At 39.8% G+C, this 14,227-nt stretch overlaps 1 protein-coding gene across 1 annotated transcript in view; it reads right to left on the bottom strand.

Moving 5' to 3' along the window:
• ZNF713 (zinc finger protein 713) overlaps positions 1-14,227 on the bottom strand; it is a 39,189-nt gene that overhangs the window by 15,870 nt on the left and 9,092 nt on the right. The window lies entirely within an intron of this gene.

Genomic DNA, 14,227 nt, shown 5'->3' on the forward strand with positions numbered 1-14,227 from the left:
GGAGAATGGCGTTTAAAAATTTAGATGTGGGTACTAGATGTGTTCAATGCCGCTGGAATATTATCGCTTCTAGGCCCTCTCAGTGGTTGTATCTGGGAAACAGGTATGTGTGTAATGATGTATGTATACGTGAATACCCACACAATACCATAACCATTTCTGTACACAGCTATATGTGTTAAGACCCGTGAGTTCACACGGATACCCTTTAATTCTGATCCAACGTGGCAGAGTTCATTCTATCCTCCTCTCTTTTCATGCTAACTCACGCCTCTGCACAAAAGAAGCCTACCAGTTCCGTGGTCAGTGTTCACAGTTGCTTTGCTCTCAGCCTCTGTAGTAGGAGTCCAACTATTTAGGTTTAAAGGTTAACTCCTTTTCCTGTTTCCTTCAGTGTGGCCATACCAGTAATTTGAAAATACAGTTTGGTTCATTTGTTTTTGTTTGCATTCAATTTTAGGCCCTCGTCCCATTCTCCCTCCTTTTCCTTCCCTCACCAACAACCCCCAATCCTTCCATCTATCTTTTTCACCCATTCTCATTCAAGCCCTGTTGGCAACCAATCTCAGACTGAATTTCAACCCTCTGGTGTTCCTTTGTGCTCAAATGAGCAAATACATGTATGTATATATGTTTTTATTTCCTCTTCTTTTTTACACAAAAAATAGTGCACTATAGATACTCTTTTGCATTTTGCTTTTTTCACTGAACAGTTTATCCTAGGAATCAGTGCATGGATATCTTCCTCATTTTTTTTTTTATAGCTGCGTGATACTCTATTGTTTGAATGTTACACAATTTATTTAACTAGTCTATTAAACATTTTAACTGTTTTCTACTCTTGCTATTATAATTAATAGTACAGTGAATTGTCTTGTATGTATATTGTTTTGCAACTGTGAACAAGTGTACCTGACGAATCAATTTCCCAAAATAAGGTATCTCGTAAAAGAACATATGGATCTGGAATTCTGACATATATTGCCCAACTGATCTCTTATAAGGGTTCTATTAATTTACATCCTGTAACAATAGATTGTTACTACCCCAAACTACCCCAAAATTTAATAGCTCAGAACAACCACCACCACGTATTTTGCTCACAAAATCTGAACACAGGCGGGACTCAGTGGGACTAGCTTATCTTTGTCCCATTTGGTTTCAGCTGGGGTGGCTCAACTTTGGGCTGTAAATTCAATTTTAAGATGGCTTGCTCATATGGCTGACAAGCGCTGCTGGCTGTCAGATGGGTGCTCAGTCAGGGGCCTTCGTCTCTCTCCGTATGGGCCTTTGAACAGGCTGCTTCTTCATGGCGTGGTAGTTGGATCCCGAGTAAAAATTCGTAAGAGAATCACCTTTTACGATCCAGCCTTAGCGGTCACATCACTCACTTCTCCTAAGTCACAAGCCTGCCCAGATCCAAGGGGAAGAGACAGTCCCTCACCTCTTGATGAAGTTTTTAAGTTACATTATAAGAGGAGCCTGTGGGATGGGAGAAATTATGCCATTTTTGGAAAATACTCTCTGTCACAGTCTACCTTCCAGAATATAAAAACTCAGGGGTGCCTGGGTGGCTTGGTGAGTTAATTGTCTCAGCTCAGGTCTTGATCGCAGGGTTGTGAGTACAAGCCCTGCACTGGACTCCACTCTGGACATGGAACTTACTTAAAAGAAAAATTCACATCCTTCCCACATGCACAAAACACCCATCTTCTTCCCCAAGACACCCAAATTTCATTCCATTATGGCACTGGCTTGAAGTCCAGGATCTTATCATCTAAATTAGGTCCACATACCAGATCGGGATCTTAGAGTGCAGAGCCTCAGGTTATGGTTCCTTGAATGCTTTCTCTCTATGCCACAACCTGTGGACTAACAAAGTAGTTATTTGGCCCCATCCTCACCCCCGCCCCCCAATTTACAATGGTGGGAAAGGCACAGAAATAACCACTGGACACACCCCCCACTCAAGTAAACAGCTGTTCATCGCAATTCTACAATGCGGCTGAACTGTGCACATGTTGAGAGGTGTGAATGAGAAAGTTTTTTTCCAAACCCAGTAACTCCTAGTTTCTTTATATTTAACAGTTCTTTTTTTAGCCTGTGCTTTTTCTTTTATATTTAACTTAGGTATCCTGAACCCTAAAACAGTTGGGGCTTTAAATTTTCTACCTGAAAATCTCCTTCTATAGATAGATCATTGAGCTTGTAAGTATATTTTCTATTTTCCTTGTTATGAAGATGATAATGTTGCTCAATATTTCTTCTTTGAAGGTCTCCTTTCCCCCAGCTTATAACAACATTTTCTTTACTAGCTTTTAAGCCCTGACAAAGGTCCTTTAGGCTTCCACTAACTCTCCTTGAAGCCCTTCATGATTTCACTAATGGTATTTTCCTTTCTATCCTCTGTCCATTGCTCAACTGGCTCTGTTTAAAAGCCAATGACATATGTTCTAGGTCTCTGTTTTGGCAGTACCCCACTTCCAGGTACCAAAATCTGTAACAGCTATCTATTGATGTGTAATAAACCACGCCAACATGTAGGAGATTAAAACAGCAATTATCATCTGACTTGCTTACAAATGTGCAATTTGGGCGGGACTCCGTGGAGTCAGCTTGCCTCTGATCTATGTGGCATCAGCTGGGAGGGCCTGACTTGGGATTGAAGAAACCACTTTTAAGATGGCTTAGTCACATGGCTGGCAAGTTGGTGCTGGCTTTCAGCCGAGAGCCCGCTAGAGCTGGGAGCATTAGTTCCTCTCCATGGGCTGTCTGGCTTTCTTCGGACAAGGTAGCTGGACTTGGAGCAAGCATCCGAAGAGAATGAGGTGAAAGTCTTACTGCTTTCTGACTTGCCTTGGAAGTCATATAGCTTCACTTCCACTGGTCACAGGCTTGCCCAGATCGATCGGAGGGAATACAGACCTCAATGTCTCTAGATGCAATGTGTATCAAAGTCACATTGTAAAGAAAGTGTTTCCGATGGGAGACGTTTTGGCCGTTTTTCTGAAAATGCAACTTGTCACACACTCATAACCAGCAGAAGAGAGTGCCTGTTTCCCCAAAAGCTTTGCGAAGAGACTAAGTTATCAAGCTTGTGGAAAATCCCTAGCTCATGGCACATTTCAGTGATAAAATATCAAGCTTTCTCTCGTTTTAATTTAAATTTCTTCTTGTTATGAGTATAGATGAACATTTTACTTGTGTTTGAGATCTGAATTTTCTTTCCTACGAATTGCCGTGTTATTTGTCAACCTAATTGGACTCCTTACCTCCTACTGATTTAGAGGAGTGTTTTATATATTTCAAAGATTAGCGCACAGTTAATTTGAGTTGCAAAATATTTTTCTTCATTTGACAATGTCTTTTTACTTTGCTTATAGTTCCTTTTGTTACGCAGACTTTTGGATATTTTTAAGGAGTTGAACCCATCAATCTCCTTTATGGCTTCCGGATTCCCAGTAATTATAAAGTCTTTCCTCAGTGAAGGTTATCAAAGAATTCTCCCATTTCTTATTGAAGTATAATTGAGATACATTATGTTAGTTTCAGGTGTACAACATAATGATTCCACATTCGTATACACTGCAAAATGATAACCATATTAAGTCTATTTACCATCTGTTACCATACAAAGTGACCACCCTTTTTTTCTGATGATGAAAACTTTTAAGAATTACTTTCTCAGCAACTTTCAAATCTGCAGTACAACATTATTGACGATAGTCTCCCTGCTATACATTACATCCCCATGTCTTATTTATTTATTTATTTATTTATTTATTTATTTATTTATTTACTTATTTGCATTTTCTTTTATTTAAATTTTAGGTAGTTAACATACAGTGCAGTATTGGTTTCTGGAATAGAATTCAGTGATTCATCACTTTATATACATCACTAGTGCTCATCATAAAAAGTATCCTCCTTAATACCCGTCTCCCATTTAGCCCATCCTCCACCCACCTCCCCCCATCAACCCTAGTTTGTTCTCTACCCTAAGAGTCTCTTATGGCTTGTTTCCCTCTCTTCTTTTTTTTCTTTCCCCCTTCCCATATGTTCATCTGTTTTCTTTCTTGAATTCCATATATGAGTGAGATCATGTAGTATTTGTCTTTCTCTGACTTATTTCACTTAGCATAATACACTCTAGCTCCATCCACATCATTGCAAATGATAAGATTTCATTCTTTTTTTTTCTTTTAAGATTTTATTTATTTATTTGAGAGAGAGAGAGAGAGCACAGGGAGAGGGAATGGGAGGCAGAGGGAGAAGCAGGCTCATGGCTGAGCAAAGAGCCCGATGTGGGACTAGATCCCAGGACCCTGGGATCATGACCTGAGCCAAAAGCAGATGCTTAACTGACTGAGCCACCCAGGTGTCCCAAGATTTCATTCTTCTTGATGGTTGAGTCATATTCCATAGTATATATGTATCACATCTTCTTAATTCATTCATCAGTCAGTGGACATTGGGGGTCTCTCCATAGTTTGGCTATTGTTGATAATGCTGCTATAAACATTGGGGTGCATATGTCCTTTCAAATCTATATTTTTGTATCCTTTGGGTACCTAGTAGTGCAATTGCTGGATTGCAGGGTAGTTCTATTTTTAACATGTTGAGGAACCTCCATACTGTTTTCCAGAGTGGCTGCACCAGTTTACATTCTGACCAACAGTGCAAGAGGGTTCCCCTTTCTCCGCATCCTCACCAACACCTGTTGTTTCTTGGGTTGTTAATCTTACCCATTCTGACAGGTTTTGATTTGTATTTCCCTGACAATGAGTGATGTTGAGCATATTTTTATGTGTCTGTTAGCCATTGGGATGTATTTTTTTGGAAAAGTGTCTATTCGTATCTTCTGCCCATTTCTTAACTGGGTTGTTTGTTCTTTTTTTGGGGGGGGTGTTGAGTTTGATAAGTTCTTTATAGATTTTAGATACTAACCCTTTACCAGATACGTCATTTGCAAATATCTTCTCCCATTCCGTAGGCTGCCTTTTAGTTTTGTTGATTGTTTCCTTCACGGTGCAGAAGCTTTTTATCTTGATGAAGTCCCAGTAGTTCATTTTTTTGTGTTTCCCTTTCCTATGGTGATGCCGAGTAAGAAGTTGCTATGACCAAGGTCAAAGAGGTTGCTGCCTGTGTTCTCCTCTAGGATTTTGATGGTTTCCTGTATCACATTTAGGTCTTTCATCCATTTTGAATTTATTTTAGTGTATGGTGTAAGAAAGTGGTTTTGTTTCATTCTTCTGCATGTTGCTGTCCAGTCTTCCCGACACCACTTGTTGACGATATTGTCTTTTTTCCATTGGATATTCTTTCCTGCTTTATTGAAGATTAGCTGGCCATATAGTTGTTGGTCCATTTCTGGGTACTTGTTCTCTATTCTGTTGCACTGATCTATGTGTCTGTTTTTGTGCCAGTACCACACTGTCTTGATTACAGCTTTGTAATACAGCTTGAAGTCCAGAATTATGATGCCTTCAGCTTTGAGTTTCTTTTTTAACATTACTTTGGCTATTCAGAGTCTTTTCTGGTTCCATACACATTTTAGGGTGGTTTGTTCCAGTTCTGTGAAAAATGTTGATAGTATTTTGATCAGGATTGCATTGAATGTATAGATTGCTTTGGGTAGCATAGACGTTTTTTTCACCTTTTTTATTATGTTCAATTAGCCAACATATAGTACATCATAAGTTTTTGAGATGTAGTGTTCAACGATTCATTAATTGTGTATAACACCCAGTGCTCATCACCACATGTGCCCTCCTTAATACCCATCACCCGGTTACCCCATCCCTCCACCCCCCTTCCCTCTGAAACCCTCAGTTTGTTTCCTGGAGTCCAGAGTCTCCCATGCTTTGTCTCCCTCTCTGATTTCTTCCCATTCAGTTTTCCCTCCCTTCCCCTGTGGTCCTCCGCGCTAATTTTCCACACATGAGTGAAACCATATAATTGTCTTCTCTACTTGACTTATTTCATTTAGCATAATCCCCTCTAGTTCCATCCATGCTGAAGCAAATGGTGGGTATTCATCCTTTCTGATGGCTGAGTTATATTCCACTGTATATATAAACCACATATTTTAGCATAGACATTTTAACAATATTTCCTCCAATCCACAGCATGGACTGTTTTCCCATTTCTTTATGTCTTTCTCAATTTCATTATAAGTGTTCCATAGTTTTCAGAGTACATATCTTTTACCTCTTTGGTTAGGTTTATTCCTAGGTACCTTATGGTTTTGGGTATGATTGTAAATGGGATCTACTGCTTGATTTCTGTTTCTGCTGCTTCATTGTTGGTGTATAGAAATGCAACTGACTTCTTTGTATTGATTTTATATATCCTGCTATTTTACTGAATTCCTCTATCAGTTCTAGCACTTTTTTGGTGGAGTCTTTTGTGCTTTCTACATAGAGTATCATGTTCTCTGCGAAGAGTGAAAGTTTGGTTTCTTCTTGGCTGATTTGGATACCTTTTGTTTCTTTTTGTTGTCTTATTGCTGAGGTTAGGACTTCCAGTACTATGCTGAACAACAGTGGTGAGAGTGGACACCTCTGTCATATTCCTGACCTTAGGGGAAAAGCTCTCAGTTTTTCCCCATTGAGGATGATATTTGCTGTGGGTCTTTTGTATATGGCTTTTATGATGTTGAGGTATGTTCCTTCTACCCCTACTTTCTTGAGGGTTTTTATCAAGAAAGAATGCTGTATTTTGTCAAATGGTTCTTCTGCATTTATTGAGAGGATCATATGGTTCTTATCCTTTCGTTTATTAATGTGGTTTATCAAGCTGATTGACTTGCAGATGTTGAACCACCCCTGAAACCCCGGGAAAAATCGCACTTGATTATGGTGAATAATTCTTTTAATGTACTGTCGGATACTATTGCTAGTATCTTGTTGAGAATTTTTGTATCCATGTTCATCAGGGATATTGGCCTGTAATTCCCTTTTTTAGTGATGTCTTTGCTTTCAGAATCAAGGTAACAATGCTGGACTCATAGAATGGGCTTGGAAGTTTTCCTTCCATTTGTATTTTGTGAAACAGCTTCAGAGAATAGGTATTAATTATTCTTTAAATGTTTGGTAGAACTCCCCTGAGAAGCCATCTGGCTCTGGACTCTTGTTTGTTGGGAGATTTTTGATTACTGCTTCAATTTCTTTGCTGGTTATGGGTCTGTTCAGGTTTTCTATTTCTTCCTGTTTCACTTTTGGTAGTTTAAATGTTTCTAGGGATGCATCTATTTCTTCCAGATTGCCCAGGTGTTGGCATATAATTTTTTATATTATTCTCTTATAGTTGTTTGTATTTCTGCCATGTTGGGTGTGATCTCTCCTCTTTCATTCGTGATTTTATTTATTTGGGTCCTTCTCTTTTCTTTTTGATAAGTGTGGCCAGGGGTTTATCACTTTTCTTAATTCTTTCAAAGAATCAGCTCCTAGTTTCGTTGGTCTGTTCTACTCTCTTTTTTTATTTCTATATTATTTCTGCTCTAGTCTTAATTATTTCCCTTCTTCTGCTGGACTTAGGCTTTATTTCCTGTACTTTCTCTAGCTCCTTTAGGTATAAGTTTAGGTTGTGTATTTGAGACTTTTCTTGTTTCTTGAGAAAGACCTGGGTTGCTATATACTTTCCTCTCAGGACTGCCTTTGCCACATTCCAAAGGTTTTGGACGGTTGTGTCTTCATTTTCATTTGTTTCCGTGTATTTTTTAAATTTCTTCTTTAATTTCTTGATTAACCCATTCATTCTTAAGTAGGATGTTCTTTGACCTCCATGTATTTGTGGCCTTTCCACATTTTTTCTGTAGTTGACTTTAAGTTTCATAGTGGGGTGGTCTAAAATATGCCTGGTATGATTGAGGGCTGATTTGTGACCCAGTATATGATCTATTCTGGAGAATGTTCCCTGTGCACTCAAAAAGAATGTGTATTCTGCGGCTTTAGGATGAAATGCTCTGAATATGTCTGTTAAGTTCATTTGGTCCAGTGTGTTACTCAAAGCCCTTGTTTCTTTGTTGATCTTCTGCTTAGATGATCTGTCCATTGCTGTGAATAGAGTGTTGAAGTCCCCTATTATTGTATTATTATCAATGAGTTCTTTAGGCTTGTTATTAATTGATTTATATATTTGGCTGCTTCTAATTTGGGTGCATAAATATTTACAATGGTTAGATCTTCTTGTTGGATGTACCTCTTTGTTATGATATAGTGCCCTTCTGCATCTCTTATTAGTCTTTGGTTTAAAATCTAGTTTGTCTGATATAAGGATTACAACTCCAGCTTTCTTTTGATGTCCATTAGGGTGACAGATGATTCTGTACTCCTTCAATTTCAATCTGGAGGTGACTTTGAGTATAAAATGAGTCTCCTGTAAGCAGAATAGTGATGGGTCTTTTTTTTTTTTTCTATCCTTTTTGAATCCCTATGTCTGTTGATTGGAGCATTTAGTCCATTTATATTCAGAGTAATTACTGATAGGTATGAATTTAGTGCCACTGTATTACCGTAAAAGTCACTCTTCTTGTAGATTTCTTTCCTCTAGTCTTTGTTGCTTTTGGTCTCTCTTGTGCTCAAAGGTTCCCCTTTAGTATTTCTTGCAGAGCTCGTTTAGCATTCTTGAACAACTTTAGTTTTTGCTTGTCTTGGAAACTCTTTCTCTCTCCTTCTATTCTGAATAGATTAACCTTGCTGGATAAAGTATTCTTGGCTGTATATTTTTCCCATTTAGCACGTTGAATATATCATGCCACTCCTTTCTGGCCTGCCAAGTGTCTGTGGACAGGTCTGCTGTTAACCTTATGTGGCTACCCATGTAGGTTAAGGACCTTTTGTCTCCAGCTGTTTTGGAATTCTCATTATCTTTATATTTTTCAAGTTTCACCATGATGTGTCTTGGTGTGGACCTGTGTTTGTTGATTTTTTAGGGGAGTTCTCTGCCTCTTGGACTTGAATGCCTGTGTCCTTCCCCAGATTAGGGAAGTTCTCAGCTGTAATTTGTTCAAATAACCCTTCTGCCCCCTTTTCCTGCTCTTCTTCTTTTGGAACGCCTATGATAGGATATTATAATGCTTTGTGGAATTGGTGAGGTCCCTAAGTCTACCTTAGTGATCTAATAGTTTTCTTTCCCTCTTCTTTTCAGCTTCATTATTTTCCATAATTTTATCTTCTAGATCACCTATTGATCCTCTTCTTCCATCCTCATTGTGATTATATCCAGTCACTTTTGCATGTCAGTTATAGCATTTTTTATTTTGGCCTGACTCTTTTTTAGGTCTTTTATCTCTTCAGCCAGGGTATCTCTTGTGTCTTCTATCCTTCTTTCAAGCCCAGCTAGTGTTCTTATGACTGTTGTTCTAAATTTTTGTTCAGCTATATTGCTTATTTCTGTTTTGAGCAAATCCTTGGCTGTGGTTTCTTCTTGATCTTTCTTTTGGGGAGAACTCCTCCATCTTGTAATTATGTCTAGGTTTCTGTCTTTTGTGTGTTATGAAAGCTTGTTATGTCTCCTGCTCCTGCGAGTAATACTGTATTAAGGGGTCCTACACTGTCCACAACCTGGTGCCTCTGGAAGTGTGTCTGGTGTATGCTGTGTGCACTCTGCTGTTGTGTTTTGGCTGCTCTTTCCTTCAGGTCAGTCCTCTACAGAGTTCCTCCTTGCGTGCAGTAGGGAGTGCCTGGATCTTCAACTAGGTGTGCTTTGATTTGTTCGTTAAGATAAGCCTGGTTAAAAACAGAAAGCCTGGTCCTATTTCCATCAGAAGTGAAGCTGATGCTTTGGAGCACTCTATGATCATCAGACCTGGTACATTCAGGGGTGCCTGTGTTGGTCTTCTGAGGGAGAGGCCAGCTGCGCTGGGTCACAGTTAGACCTGCCCTTGCAAAGATGCGCCTGGGGGGAGCAGGGGGCGGGGTTTGCTGTAAGGGACTCCAGCCTCCACCAGAGGTGCTGTGTTTCTCTCTAAAGTCTGACTGTGCTGGTTGGCAGGGAGGTGGGTGGTGGAAGATGGTGCCTCCCTCTCTGCGGAGGCGAACTTGGGGCTGCCGCTGTTCAGGAGGCCCTCACAGAAAAGGGAACAATGTACTGTGTTCTAGGCTTTGGTCAGATTGCAGCTCTCAACTTGTCTCTGCCCAGCCATTGGCATGCCCGGTGTCACAGTTCTCCTGTGTTTCATCTCTGGCTGGTGATTGGGATTCAAAACTCCAAATCTTAAAGGGCTTGGCAAGGCTCTGACCTGCTCCTCTTTCCTGGAGGAGAGCCTCACAGTGCACCTGGCACTGTTCTGTCCCAGAAAAGCAGGTGCATGATGTATGCACAGTGGCTGGAGTCTGTCGTGATGCACAGCGAAAGCTGTGACCAGGTCTGCCTGTGCCTCTGTCCCTGCTAATGAACGGTTGCTCAATGGCTCCCTGCAGGCCCTTTGTCCTTAGAGAGGCAAAATACCCTCTTCCAAATGTACTCCAGGAAGGGGAGTGATCTCTTCCGGTGCAACCCAGGGGATCCCCTCACCATGGTGTATTGTGCGAACCCCCCTCTCTCCCTGACTTTGTTCCACAAAAAGGGTTCCCTCCCCTTTGTGGCTTTTCTCTCCCCCAATTCATGGCTCTGAACCTCGCACCTCCCATGTTCGCTCCCTCCAATTGTGCAGATTGTTTTCTTAAACCGCAGACTGATTTCCTAATTGTTCAAAATGATTTGATCTAGCTGTGTTCAAGGGACAAGACAAGCTCAGGGTCCCCCTCCTACTCCACCATCTTAAACTTCTTTCAGATTGCATTCCTTTTTATGGCCAAATAGTATTCCATGTGTACACACACACACACACACACACACACGCACGCACTGTATTCTCCTAAATCCATTCATCCACTGATGGACATTCAGGTTAATTCCATATCTTGGCTATTATAAACGATGCTGCAAAGAACATAGGGGTGCATATATCTTTATGAATTTCTGTTTTTGTTTTCTTCATATAGATACCCAGAAGAGGAATTGCTGGATTGTAAGGTAGTTCTATTTTTAATCTTTTAAGCAAACTCCATACTGTTTTCCACAGTGGCTGAACTAATTTACATTCCCACCAACAGTCTCCCAAGAGCTCTACAGCCTTGCCAACACTTGTTAATTTTTGTCTTTTTGGTAACAGTCATTCTGACAGGTGTGAGGTAATATCTCATTGTGGTTTTGGCTTGCATTTCCCTGATGATTAGTGATGCTGAGCATCTTCTCATTGGCCTTCTGTATGTCTCCTTTGGAAAAATGTCTATTCATATCCTCTGCTCATTTTTTAAATCAGATTGCTTGTTTTTTTGTTCCTGACCTATATGAGTTCTTTATATGTTTGGGGCATTAACCCCTTATCTGATATGTGATTGCAAATATCTTCTCCCATTCAGTAGGTTCCTTTTTTATTTTGTTGATGGTTTCTTTCCCTGTGCAGAAGCTTTTTAGTTTGGTGGAGTCCCATTTGTTTATCTTTGCTTTTGTAGCCATTGCTTCTGGAGTCAGATCCCCAAAAATATCACTAAGACCGATGCCGAGGAGCTTACCACCTTCGTTTTCTTCTAGGAGTTTTATGGTGTCTGGTCTTACACCTTCCATTTTTTTCTTATAAAATTTTTAAAAAGATTTTATTTATTTATCTGAGAGAGAGAGTGAGAGAAAGAGAGAGTGAGAGAGTGAGCACTAGCGCTGGTAGGGGCAGAGGGAAAGGGAGAAGCACACTCTCCTGCTGAGCAGTGAGCCCTACATGGGGCTCGATCCCAGGACTCTGGGATCATGACCTGAGGCAAAGGCAGATGCTTAAATGACTGAGCCACCTCGGCACCCCTCTTACAAAATTTTTATGGCTTAATTTTTCACATTTAAATCTTGATCCATGTGAAGACTATCCTAGTGTATTGTATGAGTTATGGATTCAACTTTAACTTTTGCCAGATGGCTCCCCAGAAATGTGAACATCAATTACTGAATAAACTACCTTTTTACCACTGATATGAGATGCCATCTGTGTAATATGCCAGTTCCTGTTTGTTCAACAAATATTCAGTACTTCCTATGAGACAATCATGGTGCTTGAGATATACCAGCAGGGGGGAAAAGACTAAAATTCCCCACCCTTATGAAACTTACATTCTATCAGGACAAAAAACATGATAACTGGGTAAATTACACATTATGTTAGAAGATAAAAGAAGAGTAGAGAAAGAGGGTCTGACAATGTGAGGGGTGAGGCAGTTGCAACTTTACATAGGGTGGTCAGGAAAGATGTCACTGGAGAGGTGACATTTGAAAAAAGACTTGCAAAGTTAGCAGTACAAAGGTCCTAAGGCAACACTGTGACATGTTCAAGGAAGAAGAATGTAGCCACTGTGGCTAGAGTGGAATGAGCAAGGGGTAGAAAAGCAAATGATGCAGGTAGAGGGGTAACAGGCCCAGGTTCCGTAGGACTGTTTAGGCCACCATGAAGACTTTGGCTTTCACTCTGAGTGAAATGGGAGCCATGCATTCTGAGCGAGCAGTGAGTGACATGATCTGATTTACCATTACCCTGCCATTTCTTGGGCTACATCTTTTTTGAAATCACCTTTTTTCTTCCTTTGCCTTTACCACTCTTGCTAATCTCTGCTGTTTCCCAAAGCAAAGCCGTCAAAAATCCACCTGTTTTTCTCCACCTTCTAGTTTTAAGCTACTATTTTCTATCACATACAATATGGCAGTAGCTTGCTCAGTGGATTTCTCCTCCTTCCTTTCTTGCTGCTCACAAATTCACTTGTCATATACCACACACCTGGGTGACTTTTTTTTTTTTTAAGACTTTATTTATTTATTTGAGAGAGAGAGCAGGAGGTAGAGGGAGAGAGAATCTGAAGCAGACTGCATCTGAGCACAGAGCCCAATGAGGGCCTTGATCACACGACCACAAGATCATGATCTGAGCCAAAACCAAGTCGAACACTTAATCAACTAAGTAACCTACACACCCCATACCTGCGTGATTTTTAAAGTAGAATTCAGTTAATTATTATTTTACTCTCCTGCTTAACTGCCTTCCAAGGCTTTCTACTGCATTTAGAATAAAACCCAAGCTTTTCTTCATGGCCACAAGGCCCTGTGTACTTAGGCCCTGCATACTTCCCCAAGCTTATCTCAAGTCATTCTCTCCCTCCCTCCATTCCAACAATGGTGGCCTTTTAACTTCTTAAATATACCCATGGTTTTTACACATGATGTTTACCACATGCCTAAAATGCTTTTTTTTTTCCCACTTAGTTTTTATAATGCTTATATATCCTTCTCATCTCACCTTAACTTTTACTTCCCTAGAGAATTCCTTCCCCAATTCCCTAAGGCACAATCACAGCACCTTATTCTTATTTTGTGTAATAAATACCTTAATTTGAATTTTTTACTATATTTGCTAAGTGACTGTTTCTGTTACACTATAGCAACTTGGATTTAGGAATATCTGTTTTGCTTACTGATGTGTATCTGAGGCCAAGCACAATTTCTGGCACATTGTAGCTGCTCAAAAAATACTTGTTGAATGAACCATTTTCTTTTTTTAACATAATAAGTGGTTCTGGAGAATTAAAACAAACTCCTTTGGCTAGAATGCCAAGAAGCAGATATATCACTTTAGTTCTTGATGTCTTTCTAATCCTATCTGTGGGGAGCCTTATAATTAAGGGTAAACTGAATAAATCTATTCCCCGCAACCCAAAGATCCCAAAGCAGTAACATACTGCTCAACTCCAGCTGACAGTCTCCTTATTGTCCCTGCTCTTGCGTAAGTTTTATTTCCTGTCTGCAATGGCCTTGTCTTCTTTAATCTTCAAGTCTAACCAATATCAGCACAAATTCAAACTCCACCTTCTTTATGAAGTCTACCATCATCCTTCTAGTCTCAATCAGATTTCTCCTTTCTCTGAGTACCTCTTGTATTTGTTGTATTTTGTTTTCTTAGTAGCATCCAACATTACACTTTTTGAATGTTGTCTGGTTTAGGTGTGTAAAAATCTCCTCCGATGAGTTTATTGGCTATCTACAGATAATGTTTATCTCATACAATTTGGAACAAGAGAAGTCCTCCTGTCTGAAGCAATTGATACTGGTATCTGGTGTGTTATGCTAAAAAGCTGGTTAAAGTTGAGATCCATAGAAGATATCTTAAACATTTTAATTTGAAATATATAATTGTATATTCATGTGCTCA

This window comes from Ursus americanus, chromosome 2 (genome assembly GCF_024610735.1).
Source record: "Ursus americanus isolate L20-20 chromosome 2, mUrsAme1.1.p, whole genome shotgun sequence".
Lineage (NCBI taxonomy): Eukaryota > Metazoa > Chordata > Mammalia > Carnivora > Ursidae > Ursus > Ursus americanus.